Source organism: Cavia porcellus, unplaced genomic scaffold (genome assembly GCF_034190915.1).
Source record: "Cavia porcellus strain 051 isolate PalLab524CR breed Dunkin Hartley unplaced genomic scaffold, mCavPor4.1 scaffold_17, whole genome shotgun sequence".
NCBI lineage: Eukaryota > Metazoa > Chordata > Mammalia > Rodentia > Caviidae > Cavia > Cavia porcellus.
Genome location: NW_026947500.1, coordinates 34,704,549 through 34,730,462, shown reverse-complemented (window position 1 = coordinate 34,730,462; position 25,914 = coordinate 34,704,549).

Below are 25,914 nucleotides of genomic sequence, written 5' to 3'. Positions count from 1 at the left end.
AGATGACCTTCCATGTGATTCCCCTCATCTTGTGACTCAGCCACCAATAGGTCCTGGGGTCTCGTGTGAGATGTTTAGCCTCTGTCCCACAGGTGAAAAGTTGGAGGGATTGTGTGGGAGGCTTTTATGGACCAGGACAGCAAATGATAAACCTCAATTCTGCCACATTGGAATGGGAAGTTGAGAACTATAGCCCAAATATGGCTTTGGTTGAATGCAAGCTCTCACTGCCACAACGTGACAGTACAGAGTGGGGATTTTGTATTGGTGTAATAAAAGGCTAATTATATACCCAAAACTTCACTGCTCAGTGGGTGAACCACAATTCTGAGCTAGTACAGTTGTCCTCACAAGCTGTCCCTATGCTCATATAAAATGATGTCCTGGATCTGCTTATGCTCATTTGCAAGTTATACACTCTTTTCTCCTGAGCAGAGTAAAGCATAAAGTTTCTCCCCTGCTATCATATGGAAAACCCACAGTTATGCATCACTCTGGATCCCTAACTTAGGGATGACAATTGTTCTCTAGCAATCTAGCATATTCCAGACTCCAAATGAGTATTGAAACTAGGACAGTATTGGCCAAATTTTTTGAGTTTCTTGCAAGAAATTTTCTATTTAAAACAAGAATAATAATAGAAGCATGTAGAATAGCATATATGCCAGTTTTGATTTATTCATTTTCATGTTTATCTAAAAAAAATTTTGCTTTCCAGGTAATTAGTTACATATCATATATTTGCACTTGGCTTCTTTATTATGCCATGCAACTATGAAATATTTTGTCAAAATCTCACCATAAACTATCTTGTGATCTATATTAGGCAGAGGTCACTGCAAAGGTACCAGCCATGTGACCTCTAGAAAGCAACACTGACTGCGAGACCCTCTGAGGATACCTACTGCTTGCCTACAAAATACCAACAGGTTTAGCATTCAGTGCTGTTTCTATAAAAATAACTGAGCCAGAAGTTTTCAGGGTGAATAGGCAGAACCCACATAATTAGTGTAGGAAGAACTTTCAAAACCCAAGTCAAGACTGTGGGAGGTAAAGAGCCCTTTATAGATTCTCCTTCTCCCTCTCCATTATACTCATAACAAAAGCATTTAAAAGGAGAAACATCATGCCAGCAGGGTTTTTATTAAGACAATATTTTTCTTGTAACTTTTACAAATTCAGGATGAGCTAGATTGCTAGCTTTATCTTCAATTTCAACTGGCTCTAGAACATCAAAACCAGAACATATGCTTAATATTTGGCTTTGGGAACATCATCTGATGCTTTAAGCTTTCTTGAGCCCATGTTTGTATATCAGTAAAAATATAAATGACAATAATAAGCAAAATAAGTGTTTTATATGAAAATATTATTCTATGTGATTTCCATGTAATTCATTAAATTCTAACAAAAAAATGAAATAAATGCCATGAACTGCCTTTCATTAGGATACAGAGGAACAAAACAAATGCTACAATCAGAATGGGAATCTGGACCACCTGAAGCCACCTCAGAGATTGCCATAAGTTGAAACAAGTTCAAACCCCTGTAGTCCTCAGCACAAAATCTGGAACACAGTTCTTAACAAACATTCACTATTGATATTCTTGATATTATTTAAGAGAACAATAAGCATTCACTTGAACTATACAGTAATTTACTCATCTATCTACCAAATTCTAGGCACCAAAATAGCACTGTGTACTTTTCTAGAGCCATGGAAGGAAAACAACATGGAAAGTAAGCAGCAGCAGAATGGGGTTATGGCTTTGAAGTCACCTTACAAAAGCAGATGCTCTGGAACACAGGCAGCAATGTCACAAGAGAAGGCAAAAGCATTTAAGAAGGCTGTCATAGTCACTCTATGCCCAGTGTGAGGACTGCTCATTTTTCTCCTTAACAGTTCACTTGATCCTACAGGGAAGTGGAGGAGGCTTCAGACTTGGTTCTTTTGTGGACATTGATGAATTCTGTCTGTATCCACACAGGAGCCAGAATCATATGAGAGAAAAACCACCTAAATCTATCCTTCTTCTCTCTATACCCTGAGAACTCTCAGAGGGGTCACTCTCTTTAAATTCAACAACCTCCCATGTTTTGGCCTATTTCCAATTCCTCCAGACCACGTAAATTCACTTTCATTCCTTGTGGTTTTATTTAAAGCAGATTACAGCATCTTTCTTGAAATTGGTGGGGGGGGGTTACTTAATTAAAAGAACCTGTGTTACTACAGGGGTGCCACATACATCAACCAAAGAGCCCTGCTGTGGGAGGGTCTATAGCAGTATTATCCAATAGGATGACCCACTGGTCAATATGGTAGCTGCTACATCGTGTGCATATTAAAGTTTTGGAACACATCTACTGCAGCCGGGAGACTAAAATTTTGAATTTATTTAATTTGAATACATTTCATTAGACACCCATAGCTACTGGCTGCTATACTGTATACTATACTTCTATCAACCACTTCTGCTGGACAGCACAGAAAGCTTATTCAAGGGTCAGGCTCTGAGTCCCAAGAAAACTGAAATTAAGGATAAACTTGCAGGTGGCTGGTCCTCCTAAGACAATTTATATGATGATCTCCCCAGATGTTTTTAAAATTTGCTTCCAGAAGAATAGAAATGCTCAAATTGGCCCGGGGCTATTTGATCACTACTCACTTCAAGAACATGAAACAATTAATCCTTTCAACTGTAAGCAGAGATGGGCTGCTGACATTTAGGCAGCAGAAACTATTGCAATTGGCTGCTTTCCTCTGAAGATGGATTCGCTAAGGCAGAAAAGTGACACGCTTGCAAAGCCTGTAAGGAGTTAATGCAAAGCTTTTGTGGTGCTGCGAGTTTGAGCAAAGAATGTGGGGAGAGAATTCTAGGAGTAGCTGGAAGCTGTGACAGTCAAGGAAGAGGTAAGACCAGTTTGGATCTTGTAAAGATGCTAAGGTTGCCATGAAGAAAAGGAGAAAGGCGTATGAACAGGAAGTTATGCCTTTGCCATTGGTCTGGCTACAAACAATGGTAGTAAGGATGATGTGCTCCACAGAATCAGAAAGGAGCAGGGTCAACAGATATGTGAGGGCAGAACTGACAGGGTCTTGTGATCAGTGTATAAAAAGTAAGGAGGGAAACAGGTAATGAGCCAGAGGTTTTCACAGCTGAATGGAGGGAGATACTATTCCCTCATTTAAAACACTAGGAATAAACCAATCTAGTGGGACAAGAGGTGAGTTTCATTTTGGAGTCTCATGTTCGACATGTGTCATGAAAACGGTAAGGCTGACAAGTGGAGATTTCAAAGCAATGGTTCATTCATTCTACGCCAGTTCCATTTTTACGGTGAATTGATAGTTTGATGAAATGTCTTATTTCCAGTCTGCTAAACGTGAAGTCCGGGAGTAGCATCAGTAGAACAAGACTTCCATCAGAATTTAGCTTTCAGTTTTGGTTAAACCTCTCAGGACTTCATGCTGCTCAAATCCTGCAAAAAAGCCTGTGGTGATGATTCATTTAGGGAACAATATGCCACATGGTCTGTTCTCACATGTCCCACTAAAAGACTCCTGCTTTTGCTAGATTTGCTGACTCTTTGTTCTGGATCTTAGACTACGATGGTCCTTAAATCTCACCTCTTTATAAGTTTTGAGATCTCTCTTGCCCTCTTCATAAATCTACAGCCATATAAACTCTGAGTTCAGAGAAGGCAAAATGAGTGTGGGATTACCCTTAGCAGATCAGTGTCCACTAAGCCAAGCTTATATTAAGCTACTACTCAGTCCCACCCTGCCATTGTCAGGAAGGGACACTCAGTACTCATTGCATTTACAGGACAATCTCAAAATATTGGTATTTTCTAAAATTCAGCAGTGTCTCAGTTCATGAACTTCATTCTTATCATGATTCTGATCGCAAACTGAATTGGACGAGAAGGGAATCGAAGCCAAATGTTAGGTTCAATTTTGACCTTAGGGGGAAATTTGATTTGATTCTTATCCAATTCAGTTTGTGGCCAGAATCACAGAAATTATTAAGTTCATGAACCAAGGTACCACAGTATATGAAATCTAGCTCTGACATTTTCAGGATACCACCTGTGCCACACAAAACTTTCCCATAGGTCCCATTGATACCAGAAGCCATTAATTTGTGACTCTTGGTCTCCTGTGTGGCACATGAAAAACATTATGCATTCATTCATTAATCACCCATAACAGATATACCTTATACCAAATCTGAACATAGCCTCAAAATCCCTATCAACGTAATTCTCCAGGAAGACATATTTCAAATACCCAGAGTTGTATGAGAATTGAAATTATTTCCCACGTCTGTTCTCATGGTATCCAATGCTTCTCCTTCACAGGAACATGAAAACATCAGAAAATGCCTCCAAATAAATTTCTCCTTTCCTACTTTGAAAGAAAAAAATGACTTGGAACACAGCCGCGATGCCAGAATCCCTTCAGCGACTACTTCACTGGCTCATGTAACCTAAGTCTACAAACTCTTCAGATTTCCTTTGCACCTTGACTTTGCACAGTGACCTTTTAAATGCCACCCTTGTTGAGTTAAATCAACATTTTTTCTTTTTCCAGTCACTGTTGGCCTTCACCTCTCCTTTGTGAAATCTCAACAGCATTTCTCTAAACACTTTGTCCTGATTAAAAGTAAGGCCTGGACACTTTCCCTTACATAATTGTGTAATAAGGTGATAACGGATGAAAATGACTTTATACACACTGACCTCAGAACTCAAGGGCAAGCGGAAGAATTTGCAAGTCCCTATAATTTCCGAAAAATGACTCACTGTGTTTTTATCCTACTTTAAGTGAATTGAAGAAAGAGTATCCATCCATCCCAATTAGTAAAAACACAATCATTTTTCCCACATAAAATTCAAGCATAGCAGGCACGTTTCCTCAGGAAGATACAAAGTTGAACACTCTTAATTTAAGCCAAACAGGAACATTAAGAAGATGTATTTCTCTAGAGCTGTATTCCTTCAGGGTCCTTGAATGCCAATTATTGGCTTACTTTTTAGCCAAAGTAAAAGATTCTTTTGCTCTTGTCTTGATAGATTATCATTAAGAAAACAAGCAGTTATTCCTTTATTGAGCTTTCTTCAGTGGGGGCAGAAGGAGGAGGAGTTATAATCTCATGGCTCGGGTGGCAATCATATCCATTTACTAGAGCAGCCATAATAAAATACCCAGATCGGCTGGCTTAAATCATAGATATTTATTTTCTCATCATTCTAGAGGTTACGAGTTTGAAGTCAAGGTTTGTCATAGTGGTTTCTTCTGAAACCTCTCTCTCAACTTGGGTAGGGGATCCTTCCCCCTGTCTTCATATCATCTTCCCTACCCCCATGGATGTGTCCCTATCTACTCTTCCGATAAAGACCCCATTTTATTGAATGAGCCCTCACCATTCAGTGACACCTTTTAAACCTATTTGTCCCTTCATAAGCCCAAACTCCAAATATGTTGATATTCCAACATGCTGAGAGTTATGAGTTCTGAGTATGAATTCAAGAAGGACACAATTCAGACCTCATCAGCAGTTTTGAAGATAACTTCTACTGCAGTAGAATACATGTTTTCAGAAACAGGTTCACAATGCCATTGAGAACCAAAATTTAATAATAATACTTATGATGAAAAATAAAAGAAAAACTCTAAGACAGGAATACAACTGATCGTGCCTCTGGAAGATAAAAGAATCAAAGAACTGAAAATTTTAATATACATTTCTCTCCGTGTAAACTGGCTTCTTCTACCTCCAGCAATAAACATTTTCTTATTATTCCATGGGCAGCAAATGGTCCCAACCTCCCAAACCTACATAGGATAGGTCCTGCCATTTATTCAGACTACTTGGAAAAAACTTCAGTCACAAGTTCCAAAGGACATGGAGGTCACCCTGATCCAGGGCTCAATCCTGTGAACTAGCATGTTCAGATAGAAACAAAGGGTAGAATGGTACCAGGTTCAAAAGTTTAAGCAACAGCTGTGAAGACAGTGAGATTCATTATAACGCCCATTCTCGTTGATTATTATCTACTTTTGAAGACCCATAATGTCTCCAATGTTTTGGTTTTGTCGGTTTTGTTCTTTACTGTTTTGTTCAATTTTATTATAACTGATGATATAGGCAATTCTATTAGAGATAGCAGGAGGCATTATGGTAACCATTGTTTATCACCTTCTATTATGCTTTTACATTATCTATTGTGTCCACCCTTTTAATTTAACTGACTCTGTTCTGTTATGTCACATTTGGTTCTACTCCCTTCCAAAAAATAATGAGAACTGTGGGAGCAACAAAACCCAAAATGCGTAATTGTCATTGTACAAAAGAGAGGAAAAGAAAGTGCTCTAAACGATATAACTGCATGTATATGTAAGTGTATAAGATAGATAATGATATCACTGAGTTTTGTTGGATCATTGAACAGAACTGTTTGCAGTCTCACTGTTGGAATGTCCACTTTACAAGCTTTAATTTTGTGACTTGAACAATTATTTCTAAGATGACAATATGCAATCCATTAACTAGTGATTTCCTACTGTTTATTTTTTTCTGTAAATCTGTATAATTTGTACCCTTTCTCTGCTTTTTTTTTCTCCTTAAATAAAATTTAAAAAAAAAAGAAACAAAGGGTGGAGATTTGTGAGAACTGCTCCTCTGGCTGGGTTAAACGCATTGAAACTTGTCACTACATGAATAAAGATTCTTTTAATGCATGTCCCACTCTTTCTTGCCAGACCTCAGCATCTATTTTGCTTGCTAACTAGCCTCACTAGGTATTTCCCCGCTAAACGCATAGACAATAGGTAACTATAGCAACTGGTTGTACTGGTAATTATTATGAAATGTTACCTAGGGTTTAGAAAGCCATGGGGACAGTGATCCCAACATTCAAGCAAGCCATCAGTTCACAACTAAGCTGAATTTCTTGTCTCCAGCACAACCACTGCTTCACCTTTTAAAATACAGAAAAGTACATGCACAACAATTGTATCTAAAACTCAGCACTGAAGTGGACCCAGGACATGCACTTTCATATGAGACTCTTCTTTAATCTTCCAGATCCCTAGCTTGGGGAGGTCTGAGTGGCCTCTAGTCTTCTCCTTTGTCATCTTGGTTTCAGCTGCCCGTGACTTGCAAGCTGCTGAGGAAAGAGTTCAATGACATCACCTTTAGATCCACTGGGAGAGACTCTCCTCAGTGCCATCAGCTCACCTCCAAAAATCCCTCCCAATGACAAGAATCACAGCACCCTTCAGCCCCTGATTCTCCCCCTCCCTGCTCATTTTGCTTTCCTCTGGATTCACAGAGAAAAGGGCGATACCCTTCTTCGCCTCTGTTCTAAACCAGACACAGTATTGGAGTGACTTCCTTTAGAATTTCTGAAATGAAGAAACAGGCATAATCCAGGGACATGGAAGCTTATTGCTTTGTCAGTACAGTTGGGTGAGAGTCCAGTAAGTAAGCACATAGATCGCGGAGCTTGGCTAACTAGACGGAAGCCCACCTCTACCATTTACCACACTGGAGTGATACTCCATTGTGCTTATTTTTAACAGTCTGTCCTCCCTAATGAATTCTGAACTGCTTGACATCAAGAACCCTGTTTCATCATCAGTATATTCTCACCATCTAGAATAGCAGGCAAGGGTACTTCAATACCAAGTTCCACAATCCCAAATAACAGTGATGTAGGATTTCAAAGATAAGAAAACAACTTATCTAAAACACTCAATACAAGGGCTTCACTTTAACAAACTCCTCTTTCTCTGAGAAAATATACCCAAAATAACATGTTTCCTTTTTAAAAGTTTTCCCTCCTTTTCCTGCCATGATACTCCACCCCATCTACAGCCATCAGCACCACTGGTCAGTTGGACAGTTTATATTTCCTCAAGTAGTCCCCCCCACATTCACTGTAACTTTCTGAGATGGGACCCCTTCATCTCTTCCCTGGACTATGACACCAGCCTCACTATTTGGTCATATTATCTATTTTTCCTCCAAACCACTGTTCATAGTGCTGACATAAGGCTCTTTGTAAAAATTTAACTCGATTACAAACCGTACCCTTTCCAGTTAATTATTTAAAAGGTCCCTATTGCTTTACATGTGTTTTCCAAAGTTTTTCCCATAGCTCCACACCACAGTTTTGCCCCCACCTACCATTTCCTAGCATTCTACTTTCCCTGTAGCTGCAACCCAGCTATGCAGAACTATGACCTGCTATTGTTCTGCTCCAACGGCTTCCACACACTGGGCACTTCCTTCCATCTGGAATATCCCAGGCTGCTGTCCCTCCAACCTGGGTCACTCCTACCCATTCCTCAAGGTCCAACCCCACACCTCCTCTAAAAGCCTTCTGTGGTTCTCCTAGCCAGAACCAATTGACCATCTCTATTTACTTTAATCTCTCTCTCTCTCTCTCTCTCTCTCTCTCTCTCTCTCCCTCCCTCTCTCTCTCCATATATATACCTTTTTTCATTAGTCTAGCTCTTATTTCATTATAATCTCCTTGAAGGCAAAAGCTATTTCTCATCAATCTTAGTATTTCCTTCAATATCAAGACTAGCGCTGCAGAACAGACTATGAGCTATATTAAATATGTGACAGATAAATAAAGAAAGAGGAAGGGAAGAAGATATTCTTCTTTAGATACGAAATTGATACCACTAAGTAATAACCTATCCACAGACCATGCTATTGGGTATGCTTTCCAACATCAGGATGGATTACATAAATAATCATATCCTTTCCCCTTTATTGCTCTAAGACCAAAGAGTTCATACACTGAGAGCATTCAGTGGTGTCTGCCAAGGGACAAAGCCAGGCTCTATCCCTTGAAGGCAACTCTGAGCCAGTCCCCATCTCACTTCCCAGCTGATACCAAGCCCTCGTATGGCGTTAGCTTGCAGCATAGCCTGGCATTCAAACTGAGAAATGTATGGTCTAGCCCTTTCCAACTTTCTATAAAATTAAAATAGCTCCTGAGCACATTGGTGGATGGAAATTTCCCCTCCTTTCAACACAGAATACCAATTATGGAACTGATATAAACATGAACCTCAAAACTTCACTGGCTGATTAAACTCCTCAGCTTCACTCCACTACTAATCAACAAAAAAAAATCCTTTGATACACACACCAACCACAGAGAGGTTTTATCACTTAATTACGATCAAACAACCCCATAGGTTAATGTATGCTTGATCTTACAGGGGTGGCAGTAACCATTATGTTATTTATGTCAATTGCATGGTTAGAAACAAAAGCAGAGAATTCTGAGCTAGAAAAGAGGCCCACTCAGACTGTGTAGGGAAGAGGATGCATGAGCTCCCAGCCCACACCTTGAAACTCAATCTAGCAATTTCCTATGGCCTGAAATTCTAGAACCATAAATGTACGCCTTTGATTTTTGGCTGTGGAAATACAACTAAGGTACGGTAAATCATATATGAAACCATGGTTAATAATTTATGCTTAGATTGAAAAAACTTTAGCCATTTTCCAGGGCACTCGTGTTTCCGGAGTTGAAAGAGATTACCTAGAGCAAAGACCCGAGGAATTGTTGGAGTTGGTCTACCATCCACAGTGCAAAACAGGCAAGAGCAAAGCAAAGGTCTGAGAAAGGAAGCATTGCCTGTCTCATATCTGTACTTCTCGCATGACTTTGATAAAATTGTGGATAATTACATGGAAATAAGAGGTTGAGGAGTCGAACGATATCTAGCATCCTGTTTTGCAGAATTGAGTTACTGAAATTTTCTGCCTTTGACTTCGCATCACCAATATCCCCAGAAGGAGGCAGCATGAATTCCATCTCAGCTTGGTTTTATCCAGTATGCTCTGACATGCGCTGGATAAATAATTTTTCATGAATAAAATCATAATATAGATCAGTCAAGTAAAAACTGGTGAGCGGATCATCTTGAACAGTGAGAATGTCTTGATTATTTTGAATAAATGCATGCTATACACATCAAGTATGCTTAGATGTAAACTTAGTATTTTTCTCTTTCTCTGTCTTGCCCTCTCTCTTCTATCTCTCTCTCTTGAAAAATATTTAGAACTCTGTAACAACTCCTGATTGCATTTATAAAATGCCCACTCCAGTGGCCAAAATTTTGTAAGAAATCTTCATGATTTCAATATACTTATATGTGATGCAAAGAGTAAATATCACCCCTAAGCTGGTAAGAGATTTGCTCATAGTACAAGTTATGAAAGGAGCAGCAATTAATCTCTTCTTATGGGAAACAGAAGGGACCCCAGGAACTTTTTACATCTATAGATGATGTAAATATAGATAGATATTGATACAGTTATAGATATAGACATAAATGGCTTCTGCTACCCACAGGCTCTTACAGTGAGAAAAATTGATAAAATGTGTATTTGAACAAAGCCTCCTTTCATAGTTAAAAGAAACTCAAGAATGGTGATGCATATGATTGTATTATATGAGGTAAGACAACAAAGTGGCTTCCAACATGGATTAACAATCTAGAAGGTATTGTAAATAGAACCTTCCCTGGGTTTTCACACAAAGATCGGTAAGAATATTTTAACTAACAAAAATAATTGGCTTTTTAAAGCAGTAGCTGGGAGAAAGTGAATCATGCCCCAAAGAAGTGAGAAATAAGTATTCCCACTGACTGACAAACCAAATAAATCAACACTGATCGGAGGAAACAGAAAGTCTACCAGATTCTTTATATAAAACACAATCACTGTGTGGAAAAACTGGGACTTCGTGATGACTCAAAGGAAATATTCCTCAAAGCTATCTGTATCTTATTGCTCTGAATCTGTACTCAACAATCTATTGATTAATAATTCAGATTAAGACCTGGGAAAGGCAGCCACCCAGGCACAGGCAGGAGTTCTCACTGTGAATAAACACGCTGGCATTCCTGTTTAGCCCCCTATCTTACATAAATTGAGTTACTAGGCATCCATCACCTTATGTCTGATCAATCCCCGTCTCTGACATTGGTGACTTCACAAAGCTACATATTATTAGTAAATTCTCCTATGGCTTTATCCTTCTCTTGCCCATCGATCATTTTCTAAACTTAGGTTTATTTGAAAGATTCATTTCCATTATTCAATGAAAATCCAATTGAGATTAGTATTTAGCTTCACTGGAAAGAGATACAAGGTTAGGCTTCAGTGTTCACTGCAATGTCACTTCAAGTTGAACTCATATCAGGATCTGGTAAAAGCCAAAGTACTCTCTCCATGAAAAGGCACAAACACAGGATTCAGAGTTTCGGGTGAGCCATAGATTCCATTTACAGGTTACTATATAAAAAGCCTGGGATTATACATACTCATCACATTGTAGATGAGGATATTGAGGCTTAAGGGGAAAAGACTAATCAGATTGTACAGTTACTTATCGAGACATACATAATTAGGTATTTAATAACTTCAAACCAATAGATAAAAGTCTAAATGACATCAAATAGACACTTTCCATAATTCAGAAAACAGTTCATCAATTCTATTTGGGTACCAGCCTCTCCTGAGACCTGGACCCAGGCAACCCCCAGTCTCTAAGCTAGCCTGCACGTGGTCATCCAATGCTTAGCTATGTGTCTCTTTTAAAATGGCACAAAAAGCCAGTGTGCCTGCCTATAATCCCTGTAAATTGGAGAAGTTTAAGGCAGGAGGAATGCATGATTGTGCCCACTCTGGAAACTTATTAAACTTACTAAACCCTGTACCAAAAAAAAATTTTTAAAGAGTTAGAAATGTAGCTCCATACAAAGGCCTTCAGCATAACCCCAAGTACTGCAGGAAGAGAGAAAAGAAAAAACCAGAGAAGGAGAAGGAAAGAAGGAGGAAGGCCAGAGGAAAGAGATAGAGGAGCGGTGAGTATAGCTCAGTGGTAAATCACTTACCAAGGTGCATGCACAAGACCTGATTGGATCCAGTCCAAACCACACATACACACACACACGCCCACATGCACATGTACAGTTGGAGCTAAGCAGGACAGAAGTGACCCTCCCAACCTGAAGGAGAAGATTCCCCAAATTATTAGTGCTTCTTCCTGTGGCCCAGACTCATTATGTAAATGGGTTTCTCCAATTATGTCAAGCAAATAATTATGATATTATGGAAAGAAAATGGGCAATTTGTACAAGCTGACTAAGCTGATCAATGAAAGTAGATCATCTATAAAGAATCCAGGAAGGCTTGTTCTTAATGCACTTTCTCTGTAAAATATTAACTCACCTATCTGTGGTTTTATATTTTATAAAGTGATTTTGGGTAGATATATAAATTGAAAAACTAAAAGGGAGGAAAGAGCAGAAAACCCTACAGGAGACACTTTTATAACAAGTATTTTACTTCCAGAACAACTCTGAAATACCCTTTCTTCTCCCCTATAAGGAATCTGTTTGAATGAGTAAGCAATTCTCACAAGGTCACATAAGAATTACCAGAGCCCAGATTCAACTTCTGGTGCCTGAGTGCAATCCTGTCTTCTAGATGACAGACTGAAGGTGTCGTGGGTTAAGTCATTGGCATTGTGAATCCAGTTCTAATTCATGGGGCCTGTGTTTGAACTCTCATCTTTAGATCCCAAGGAAGGCTTTCATTCTGTTGAATCAGTATTTCTCAACATTCGATGCAGAGCACTTTCATGACAATCAGCCAGTTGCTTGTGCTTTGAGAAACAGAGGTTTAGAGTGGGTCTCAAAGTGGGTACCCTGAGCCAATGGGGTTCCCATCATCCAGGATTTGTTAAGAATGCCCATTCTCAGGTCCCAAGCAGACCTGCAGAAACAAAAGCTGGGAGGGAGGTAACCCACTGTAAAAAGTCTTCCAGGTGAATCTGACGCCTGCCTGAATTTTAGAATGCTAGAAGCAGTATGTTTTCTCTCAGCCACCTGCATGAAAGGATGGTATCCACATCTAGAGAGAACAACTCTATCACTTGAAACCAAACCTTAAAATATTGCTGGGAAACATTAGATATTTAATATAAGCCCACATACACTTGAGAAGACACCAGACCCTGGGGCATTTGTTCCACCAGTAAATGTCATTTTAGTCTCTTTTTCCCAAAACATGAGAAACCAGAGAACTCAAGTCTGAACAGGACCTCGGAGATAGACACCTAATAAAGAGGAAAGTGTCCCATGATTGCTATTTGCATGAGAACATTCCTTTACCTGGAGGCGAATTACCTTTATAAAGAAGCTTATGTTAGAAAACAGAGCCTCTTCTGTGAGACTCCACCAGGATGGGTTGCAAGGATTTAGCTTGAGAGCAACCTCGGCAGCAGGATATTTCTGCGGGCTTTGCACAGTTTCCTTATTTCTTGGCAGCTGGTTTGTTGTATGACATTAAATGTTCTGCTCAAGCAGAATAGAAGAGCACAAATGAGTCTGGTATTGGGGAAAACCAAGCCTTTTAAGACTGAACTTCAAACTGTCCATGTTTACTATTTGCTTGAATTACACGAATGTTCTAATAAGGGGTGAGAATGTATTAACTTTCCCGGAGTATGCTATATTTTATCAAGGTAAACACCATCAGTGGTACCAAATACAAGTATAATGTTCACTGGTTAAACCAACAAGATCCTGTATCTACCAATTTATTGCTTAGCAATTGAATTTACCTGAAGTCAGGCTCTGGGTAATTTCTTGTGAGGGATGATACAACAGTGCCACCATGTGGTTGCTGGGTGAAAATGACCAGGCAGAAATACCATCCTTCCTTATTAAAACAAGCACTTCTTCCCGGACCTTCCTATATATTTAACCTTTGCGTTTTTAGCTTAGAAGCCGGCCAGTAGAGAAAGACTATTTCCTTTTTCCAGAAGAATGCAAGGTATTAGTCAAAAGGCACAATAGAAACTGGGGAATCAGGTTATCCTGGGCTCCTATTTTCACCTCGTTCAATTCATCTCATTATTTTCCCTCTCTGTTCCTTTCTCCTTAGTCGCTGTGGTACAACTCCAGCTTAATCAACTTCGCCACCACTTCTGAATCTCTGCTCCTGGTCTTTTTAAGTTTGGTCCAGAAATACTGCCCTTCCGTTCTGATTCTCTAAGTTTCACAAAGTCTACGCCTAACCATTAGAACCAAATCTTACATTAGTCTTTAAGGGTGGGGGGGGGCCTTTATAAGATTCTAGCAATAAAAAAAAAACTGGCAATGATCACAAACAATCAACAAACCTTTCCTTTGGCATCTCTTACCTCTTTACTGATAACAAAGGAGTTATTAGTGTGGCTATTGAAGAACCTCACAAGCCATTTATAACTTTGGATGGGGGGCAGTGATTGTTCTCAGTGATTCAAAAACATATCAATAAACTTACATATCTGCAAAGAACAACCCTAAACTTACATTAGTGAGTATTCTGGGTTCCTACTGCAAATGGTTACTTACACGTGTACTATGTGTCAACCACTGTGTCATGTGTTTTGGATAAGATGATAAATAACACAAACATAGCCCCTGCTGTCATATCTCTTACCAGCTAGAAGGAAAGAGAGGAGTTTAATTTTTAAAAAATAAATAAACAACGTTCTTGTACACTTCTCCCATGCAGCAACAGTGCAGAGTAGCAGAAAGATTGTGGATTTTAAGTCAGATCTAGATTTAAATTCCAACCTATCTACCCATCAGCTGGTGAAAAGTGGGGTGCATAGTTCACGTAGTCCTTTTTTTTTCCTGAGACATGGTCTCCCTATGTAGTCCAGGCTGGCCGCAAACTCATGATGCTCTTAACTCAGCTTTCCAATTGCTGGGGTTACAGGTGTGTCCCACCATGTCCAAACTCAAAATCCTAAAGCTCAGATTTTTTTATAAATAGAATCAGTGTGCAGTTTTGTTCTTCACAAAGAGATCGAGAGGATGAATGTGATACTGCATGAAAAGATGGCAAATTCGCAGCACAAAAGAATAAAAAGGAGTCCCCTCCCCTTGCCAACCAGCAGGCTTCTGCTGGTAATGGTTACTGCTGGCTCCCTAACACGTGCCTTCACCTGACAGCTGGCGTGCCCTTGCAGACTGAACTCTGGAGTTCATATCCACCCAAAATTACCAGGTTGCCCTATTTTTTTAAATCTCCATTTTACTAACACTTACTACATGAAAGGACCAGCTAGATCCTTTAAGTCTATACTATTTCTAAATCTAAAAATACTTCATTCAGCAAAAAGCAAGCATCACATTTCAAAGCTACACATGCACACACACGGGCATGGATGCACATGCACACACACACACACACACACACACTTAGTATCTGGGAGGCTACATTATTTGAAGTGGCAAGTGCAGACTCTTGTTCCCAAGACATGAATGACAGCTTTAGTATTTACCAGTTGAAAAGCTAAATTCCAGATGGCTCTTATTCCCATCCCTGCACATAACTTGATGCTTAAATATAAAATGGAACAAACACAAGCTGACCATTCGAAGGCACAGAAGATTTTCTAAGAGATAAGTTTGTGTCTATCTGCTTGCCAGCAGCCTTGGTCCAGCCACAGGCCAGTTCCTCTGGGTCCCCACGGAGGAGTTTTTCTCCCACATTCCCTGCAGCTTGGGAAGCACACTGGTGCCTTGGTGAGCTGAGAATCTAACAGTCTTACAGAGAAGACCAAGGAATGCTCATTCCTGAAGAAATGTGAAAATAACCCACATGCTGTAGCTGGATCGATATTCATTCACACTGTACTCAAGATGTATAAAAACAAATAACCTTTTTATTCTTCTGTAATTGATCTGGTCTTCCTCACAGGCTTTCATCTACTTGATGGCAGGAAATAAAAAGAAAGGTTCATCTTACCTGGTAATGTAGTCTGTGTGGACAGTGCAGCTCTGCCAGGACAAGTTGGATAGATGGACTGAGTTACCCTATCCCCTGTGCCTCCTAAGATGCCCTCTTGGAGTATAGTAGGATGTGGCTCATGTGATCTCCTGTGACCTGATGGGCAGAGGGGAGATAGCCGCCTGGGTCTTTGAAATGCAGACTGGTCTGTGATGTGGAGGGCTCACAGTAGGCTAACTCCTGGCGCCAACTGAGGTATGACCATGACCATATGCCCCGGGCATATTTCTGGGCCCCTGTACAGTCCATACTGGTGTAATTTAGGGGTCTGTCAAGCCAGCCCTATATCACTCTTGCTGGCAGAGTAAACAGTGATCATGTAACCAGTGATCCCTGCCTTGCGGTACTCAGCAACACAGCTCCTTTGCCCAATGAAGCTGCCCCTTTCTGCCAATTTCTCCTGTCAGGCTTTGCAGAAAACCCAATAGTTGCCCTGGAGAAAGGAGGTACACTTTGGTCTTTGGTCACTGAGGAATTAAGGGAGATTTGGCAAAGCCAATCCTGGGACTCCTAGGTCTAACCAGGCTGTGCTGACCAGGGTATTTAGATGAAACTGCCTACAGAAAGCTACCAGGGCAACTATGATACAAAACCACACCCAGAACCCCAAGCACATGCACATACACCTCCTATCTCCAGGGTTTACACCCAGAAAATGAGAAGACCAAAACCTGTATTTCACACTTCCCTCATCTCCCTGTACTCTGTCATCTTTTCCCAATCTTCTCGTACCAGGAGTAGACTGGATTTCCTGCCTGCTCCACAAATGATCTTCCTTCTGGGCATAAAGTCTTGTACCTTCCTGTCCCTATCAGGGGGAAAATCTTCCCACTTTAACCCACTGAAGCTTACCTCTTAGAGAAAAGGGGGCAGCAAAAGGACTTTAGAGACTTTATACTGTATGTTTCTTCTCTTGACAATGGTCCTTTTCAGTTAAGGCAGAACCAGAAAATAGCACTTGGAATATCCAAGATGGAATATTAGAGTTCTCCTTGCATCCCTCTGTAACCATCCTAAATAGCAGGTGTTTGTTGCAAGGAAACCAGAGAAGGCTGTGGGGGAGGAAATGCAAAACAAAACTACATTCCAAGAATTTCACCCTGGTGTACCCTCAGAGCCCTTCAACTAAATTGTCCAGTTCCTATGGAGCACCCATTCCTCAACCCGAGAGTCAGTGTTTGGAGAAGCACAGAGGGGAGAAGACATGGCCTGTGGCCTTAAGGAACCTAATGGCAAGAGAGGTCATGCTCCAGAATGATAAAGGCAGGATCTGGGTGTCCTCACCAGCCAGTGGTGGTTCCAAAGGCACTCTGCCCTCTGATTCCCAATTTCTCTTCCTCTCTGTTGTGGTTCCTTAATTTTGCTTTATTGTTTCTAAGAAAAGCATTGAAGCAAAGAGAAAGCAAGAAACAGCTGCACACTGGCGGCTGCAGTCACGGCTGTTGTGGGGAACCATCCATTCCCTGGGGCATAAGCAGAGAGGCTGAGGACACCCAGAGGGTCTCAGCTTTGCATATGACATTGCTGCCCATAATCATTCTGATTACTTCATGGGTCACACAGGTTTTACCAAGCAAACATCCACTAATTAAATATTATGCAAAATGTCTTGTTCCCGTGCAGTCTTCTAAATGCAAGTGGATTCTGCTGAAAAGCACACCTGCAAATGAGTTGCACGAGTATGCTGTAATTCCATTAAGGTTCCTTAAAAGAATGGTAGCTATTATGTCATCTTACTTGAAGACATAGAACAAAATGTTGCCCGTGTTTTTCTGAATTATGTATTTTCTCCCTTTTCTTTTTTTTTTTTTGTTAAGATTAATGTCCACATTTGTAGGCCAAATAAAGCATGAAGTGTAACATTCACAAATCAAAATTTTCTACAGTAAATTTATTGCATAAATTTCCTATGCTAAATATATTGTACATAAATATAAATTTTAGCTAAATTTTGGGGGTTTGTTTCACTTTTGTGTTTGTTATTTGAGGACTCAAATTTCCATCAACAGGTAAAAACAAGAAGAAGAACCTACAGGATATCTACCTGCTCACAGACAAGAGCCAGGGTAGAAGCCACAAGGGGGTGACCTCACCCCGTGTTTCTTACTCTGAAATCAGGCCATCGCAGATGCTCATGTTTTGGTTTTAGTCTTTCGCTTAGAGGTCTTCTCCAAGAAAGGAATCCCTGTGTGCTTTAGCAGGCTGGCCTGGAAGCCCCTACCTACTTCAGACCTTCACGATCTGCACGATTTCCTCATATGTTAATCTGAGTTGTTTTTCTTCTGTGTGGCCCTCATTGGGTTGGTATCTCTGGCCTCCCTCTCCCATTCTCAGTACTTACTGACTGAGCATTTTTGGCACTTAATCTGAAGCGGCACAGAGAAAACGAGAGACAGACAAAGGAGGAGGCCTTTAATGCGGGCATGGGAGAGCTTCACAGGGCACGGGATGTAAAGGCTCTCAAATGAGATTAAAGAAGTGGGACTACTTTAATCATTTTGAATGGGGGAGGGGCTTGGGAGGTTAATGACATAGTAACCTCTGGTTTGAAGGAGCATCTGCCTGTGTAAGACAGGAGAGAGAAAGATTAATTGGGTGCTGGAGGTAGAGGCTTGGGTGGTTGTGGAGTCTTAGGATTGGAAAGGGCTTAGCGCATGAGCAAAAAGGGAGCAGGAGGTTTATGTCTGAAGTGAGAGGGTAGAAGTTACTCTTGGAGAGATAAGTTGTTTCTCTGGGTCCAGTACCAAGTTGGGAGGATGCAGCTAAGCCCCCAGGCTATCAGAATCTATGACCTACCACTTGAGTGATCCTTCACATTCTCTAGAACCTTCCATCACTTATGTTCCTCTGATAGCTTCACAAGATTAATGAGCGCTCACTCCATGGAGTGCAGGTCTAGAAAACCTGATCTTTTGTTTATATGAGTTGCTCCAGGTGACACTGATGTGGACTCTACCAAGCTCCTCTTTTCCACCCTCCATCCCTGGGTTAGGATCCCTTCACACCCACCCATGATAATTTTCCCCAGTGACTAGGCATCATATCACAGCTACACATACTTTCCTAGTCCAGCTTCTAGGGCCTTCCAGCTATGCAGCACATCTGCATAGCAAGGAACAAGGAGCGAAGATGGGTCTAAGACCCCTCCCCCCCAAACAAATCAGCAGGAGTCCACCACAAACATAAGGAGCTCCCAAGAAATAACTCCACCAGCTTGGTGTCAGGCAGACTTCCACAGGAAGGTTTGTTTGCATCACAAGCAATGTTCTTCTCCATGGCCAAGGGCTTGGACAAGGACTGTCCCCCAAAGGCCTCCTATACTCATAGGTGGGGCTTTTGGAGGATTATTAAACTATGGAGGCATGATAGCTGACTTGCTAATAAGAGGTAGGCCCTGGGTCACTGGGGGCTCTTCCTGTTTCCTCCCTTCTATCTCTCCTTGGCCACCATGAGATGAGCAGCCTTCCACCATGCCTTTTCTGTGTTGAAGCTGGCCATTCATAAACTGAAAATGTGAGCCAAAATAAACTTCTCCTTATTTAAATTGTGGGTGTCTGATAGTGTGTCTCAGTAACAAGAAAGTGACTAAGACAGGAACTCAACTTATTAGGGACTTTGCAGGTTTGATGTCTTAGCTACTTAGGCAGGGCAGCATGGCAGAGAGCCATTGCAGAGGTTAAGGAGCTCATGGCAGGGCAGACAGGAAATTTCATTCAATTAAGGGGGAAGGAGAGAAACATATTATATTCAGGCCATCCTCACAGTGACCCACCTCTTCCCACCAGGTTTCATTTCCCAATAGTATACCCAGCTATAAACCCATCAGTGGACAAATCATTTGATGAAAATCATATCCCTATGACCAGTCACTTCCCAAAATCCTGTGAATGCATGAGAATGAAGGGACATCTAGACATAAACCATGATATATGGGTCAAGTGTGTTGTGTAAAAACAGTTTTCTCAGGACAGATTCAAGTGAGAAAGTTCCTAACTACTCCTCATAAATTGTCCATTCACTGTGCCTGGAACATGGACCAGACTCTGCAGTTCTCTTCCAGACTCATGGGCACTCTGGACCCTGCTGGTAAGAGGAACCTCAGCTCAAAGCACATGAACTCCCAGACCTGGAGAGTTCACTGTTTCTTTCTCCCCTGCTGTTCTTCCGTGTCGTTTGATTTTGGTATGCAGATATAAGTCAGACATAGATACAGATACAGACAGATATAGATATAAACTCAAAGGATTAAAATTGACACACAAAGTCAAGAAACATTCACTTAAGTATAGAGCTGACACCCAGGGGAGGACCAGGTAACTCGCACAGCCTGCAGGAGACAAATATACAATTGTCTCATTTCTCTTGAGTTTGGCTTTTATGGCTTTGCTTAATTGGGGTGTTTCATGCTCTGCCAAAAGAAAATCAGGCAACTCTTCCTATATTATTAAAAATGCACACTAGAGACAAATGAACACAAATTTTGCATTTGTATATATAAATGCTTTTTGCTTTGGTTCCTCTGTTGTGCAAGTCATTATGATTTTACTATCTTTGGCTAAACAGAGGTTATCTAATATCTTTATGTCGGCTACCTTAATTTCATGCCCACTAATTGAGGGTAACACATGTTAGAGAGCCAGTGATTACCTACCTAATTCAAAGCTGCAGATGATTATTAATCCAAGCACAATAAAATCCTTTGCCTTCCCCAGATTCTTTTCACATGGGCTGCTGTCCACGGTGCTGTACCAGGATGCTCAAACTTTGAGGAGCAGGAGCATCACCTGGGGAGCTTATTTGAATCACAGATTCTGCCCCACCCTGGGTGTACTCTTGAGTAGATCTGGACTGGGATCTAAGAAGCCGCATTCTCTAAAGTTCCTGGAGAGTGCTGATACTATTGGTAAAGAGATAAGTGCAAACCAGAACTATATATATATATATATATATATATATATATATATATATGTGTGTGTGTATATATTAAAAATGGATAGAAATCTCTTAATAGAAAAAAATGGGAAAGAGGCCTTCCCTACTCCTTTTTCACTAAGCAATATTTTGGAAAACTAGGAATTTTAAGCTCTTTCTCTACCTCTGTGAAATGCACATAAATCTATTTAAAAGCTAAGTAAGCCTCTTGCAAGGCTTACAAGCTGGTAATGATTCCTCCAGTGCCTAGCAGCCAACCCTTGGAAATGTAGGCATCAAGGAAAACAGTTTTCCAGGAGGCTAGGAGCCTCACTTTGGTCCTTCCCTAGAGCCAAACTGCAAATCTACCACCAGTCATAAAGGTATAATAATTTTATTTTTCCTTTGGCTAAAGGCAATTATCAAAGGGAGACTCCAATCTCCAAGTGAGCTTAGATTGTCATGTGTAGTAACACATGACAGCTGGCAAGTTGTCTTATTTGAGGACAAGTTACTGTTTTTTCTGAGAACAGGTAAGTCACGGACTGTATCTGGTTGGCATTAAAAAGACCAAGACTTCCTTGCTTCATTGCTATTGCTTAGTGAATTGCACGCGATATCACACTCTAGCTGAGTGTTCATTCAACAATAAAACTTTTCCTTTGTGCTTTTTTGTGTGCTCCAAATTTTCTGTATTGAATACATACTGCATATATTCATATTAGGTATGTAATTTGAAAATATTTTAATAGGCTGTGAAATTTAAATGCTAATTAAATCCATCAGAATGCTATGTAGATGTCTTAGATTAAAATAAAACCAGATAGGAATTAAGTATCAGGGGAAAAAAAGGAAAAACTCTAGAAAATTCTGGATATCTTTAACATAGCTAGTACATATTTTGGTTTCTCTATCTGAGAAATGAAGCCTATATAACCCATGCATTAAACAATTACAAGTATTGGAAGGCATTTAACATACTTACATGTTCTGAAGGACAGGAAACATTTAGCTTAATCACATACCTATGTCTCCAGGTCCTCCACTTATCTATAAAGCTTCTCTCTGATAGAGACTTCATTTCAAACTATGGTTCTTCTGTTAGGAAAGTGAGGCAGGAGAGCAAAAACAAATCAAGTACAGAACTTCACCAAATTTTTAAGTAGTCAAGATACAAAAAACAAATATATAGGTTTCTTTGATGATGTTAGCTCAAAGCTACCAATCTACCCCACCCATGTTATCTGTTTTATTTCCCTCAGCAAAATAGAAAGAAATTTGCTCACTGAGTGTTGTTTGGTTAATTACTAGCAGTACCCTATTTTAAACCCAAGAAAATGCTTGCTACACTTTTACAACGGTTTGAAGAATGCCATAGCAATGACTAATGATAATGAAGCCAACCATCAAGGCCAGATCTCATGCCCAACCTCCTCTTTAACTTCATGTGACCTGTGCCTTTCATGACAGCCAGATGAAATGCTTTTTTTTTTTTTTTCAATACTTTAGTACGGCGTTTAGCAAAAAGGCCTCCTGCTATTCCGTCCCTCTCTGCAGCCTATCTATTGTGTAAGATGTCAAGAACTACATATGGTCAAACCCATCAGTGACAAGAAAGCATAAAAGAATGATCTGTGTTCCTGAGATGTGGAGAACTGAAAATCATCTAATGATTAAACAATTACGATTAGATGTGTATTATTTGGCCCCAAACTCTCACTTGTGAGCAGCTCACCCTAGTCTTTGATTAACCATCTCCTATTTTTTAAAAAAATACTCCTAAATCAGCCTCCCAGAAAGATGTCAATTTAGGGATGAAAAATTCTCACCCATCTTCCAATCCAATAAAAAGTTTTCTCTGTCACCATCTTGCCTCACAATTGATTGATTTCTGTTGTGTGACAAAGTGAAGCTTTTGCATGATAGCAGTGACAAAAATCACTGATACATTTTCAAACTGCATTAAATCTTGCACCAGCCCTAAATTCAAACAAAGCCATGCTAACATAGCTAATGAAGAAAAGAGAAACAGGTTCTCTGCTGTCCAAAGCTCATTTTGAAACTCACAAGTAGGCCACATAGTAAACGTCATTACCAATTTTGTATTTTCCACTAACCATGCAAGAAACCTCCCAAACTCCTCAGAGGCACAGAGGAAGCCATACCCCTGAACAATGGAGAGCACAGACCTAGAATCACAGGAACCTGACTTCAAAACCAAGCTCAATTAGTAGCCAACAATGTCACCTTGACTAGGTTATTTAGCCTCCTTGCGAAATTTCTTCAGTTATAAAGATAGTTGAAATTAAACCAGACAATTTCTCCAGTAAAAGGTACTCACTCAGTACTGTCATAGATTATTCTCTATCTGCTCTGTCATTCAAATATATGGGTTTTTAGTTGTGTTTATGGCAATATCTGTTTATGACTTTGGTAATTGGAAGAGAGAGAGGGAGACAGACAGGAGAGGCTGCAAAATAATCTCATAAATTATATTTGCAAATAAAAGCCAATAAACCCCAACCTGACTTTCAAGTAAGTCACAGATTCTTTGATTCCTCCCTTAAAATAGCTCTGAGTCCAATACTCGGCCAAAAATAAAAACTCAAACTGCAGCTCATCCTTATTATACAGACTTACTGCTTTCAATCCAATTTATCATTTTATGGCACAGATCAGCATCACTACAGCATGTTTCAAATTAATTAAAAAACATTCCTTTCCATCCAAGGTATAATCAAGGCAATTTACTTCCAAACATAATCAAGAAATTATGAAAAGGAAGATTAACCATATGAAGATTTTTTCATGTATGAAGTTAATTGATTTTCATATCTTTTTTTCCCCAGGTTTAAATAGAGATTCTATAAGACTGGGTTTCCAAAATATTTCAGCTGAACAGAGTTTTGAAATACTTCCTTTAAAAAAGATCACTTTCCACGAAAAGAGCTCACAGGCTATGGGGGACCTTGGGACACCAAGCTAGTGAGTTTATTATGAGACTGCCAACATTTGTCTTTGAATTCCCAGAACCCTTGCCCGGAACTCCTTCTGAGCCCTCAGAGGAAGATGCAGAGAATGGGGCGGGTGTGCTTTTTCTTTCCATAAAGCTAGGAGCTATGTATTTTAACAGCCCAGCTAAAGAGATCATTAATGGTTCTTACAGTGGCAGAGGAGCAGACAGAAAAAACTGCCAGTCATGTTTGCTCACCTCAATTCCCTCAAAGAAAAAGAGCTCCCTTGTGATGTTTGGCCTCCATGAAGAGGACTGGTACCTCTGCCAAGAGCCAGGGCAGAGTGGAGACAGTAGATAGTCACAGCCTCTGTCACAAATGTGGAACCTGACAAGCTCGCCCTAATCCCAGATCTCTACTCCAGCACTTCCGCAGCCACTTGCATTTCCAATGAGCCACCCCAGTGAGTGCCCTCCAACTGGTTGTCACCTACCTTTGCACAGTATCTTCCTGATGGAGAGTCTCTGTTGACATACACTTCCCCACATCTTGATGGGGTCCATGCTATGAGTGATTTTACAATAAAACAAATGATGCCTAAATGAATAAAACAAATGATCCTTTATTTCCCACTTTTTAAATTCATGCAAGATCTATAAAATTTCTAATGAAGCGCTAGCAGCACAGCCTCTGCACCAGTGTCACCAGAGTGAACTGGTAGAATCCCAAACAAATCCCAGTAAGAACAGACTTGGAAACCAGAGAGTCTCGGTTACAATCTCAGCTCTGCCGTTTTCCAGTTGAGACTTCAGGCCATTGGCATAGTCTCCTTGTGTCTCAATTTTCTCATCTGTGAGATTCAGTAATAATAACAGTACCTATAAAGTTATTGAAGAGATGCTTTAAAAACTTACCAAAGAAACACAATGATGCTTGAATTGCTCGGTTCTGCCCTGTGTTGTTCTATTACAATGTCCTCTCTTATCTCAATCTCTCCCCTATTTTTAAATTAATCTATTTTCTCTCATTTTTTTAATTAAGGAAAAACTAAATTAAAAAATAACAGGACATATTATAGAAACTTTTTTGTTGTCCTATTAATTTGACTTGAATCCAGTATTGGTCTCCCCATCTTGTTCTGTCTGATTATTATATATTCTATTTTGTTTGATAGTATCAAGTTTGAGGGTATAGGCAATCACTTTGAAGGCAATAAGATATACTATGATGCCGAATATGGATTGACTATTATCCTTTTTTTTTGAAGTCCTGTAAGGTCCTCAGTGTAGGTTTTATTGGTTTTGTTCCGTATTGTTTTGATCAATTCTGTTATACCTGATGATATAGACAAATCAATTTAAAAATAGCAAGAGGCACAATTTTAACCACTTTTGATCACCTAGTATTCTATTTTTGTATCACGTGCTATGCCCACCCTTCTGTTCTAACTGACTCTGTTTTGCTTAGTCACATTTGGTTTTATTCTCTTCAAAAAAGTAATAAGAACCACGAGAGTAATAAAACCCCAAAAGTCTAATTGTTACTGTAAAAAAGAGAGGAAAGTAAAGTGGACTAAGGGATATAACCGCAGGTATGTTCGAGTATGTAGCATGGAAAACCATATTACTGAGCATTTGTTGGATCATTGAACGGAACTGTCTCCAATTTCACTGAATGAATGTTCACTTTATATGCTTTAATATAGTGATATGGACAACTGTTTCTGGGAAGATAATATGTAACCTATTAACTGGTGATTTCGTACTGTATATATTTTTTTCTAGAAATACTGTATTATTTGCACCCTTTTGCTGCATTTTTATGTCCTTTTTTGCTTCTCTCTTTAAATAAAAAAAACTTACGAACAATGTTGAAAATATAGTAAATGCTAATTTCTCCAAGTTCTTATTAATTTGTAGTAGCTCCGGTGCTGGAAACAATTACAGAAACTATCCCTAGGAACTTGAGTCTCTGGATGTTTGGCCCTAAGTGAAAGAAAGACTGCACAGGAAAGCTCTTTCATATTTCATCCTGTTTGCATGTGGCCCACAATTCCCCACTGCAATTAATCATAAGCTTTAACATTATCATTCTGTACCAGAAAAGGTTTAAAAAGGAAATAACTATCTAGACGGGTCTAAAGATGTCATTAAAACTAA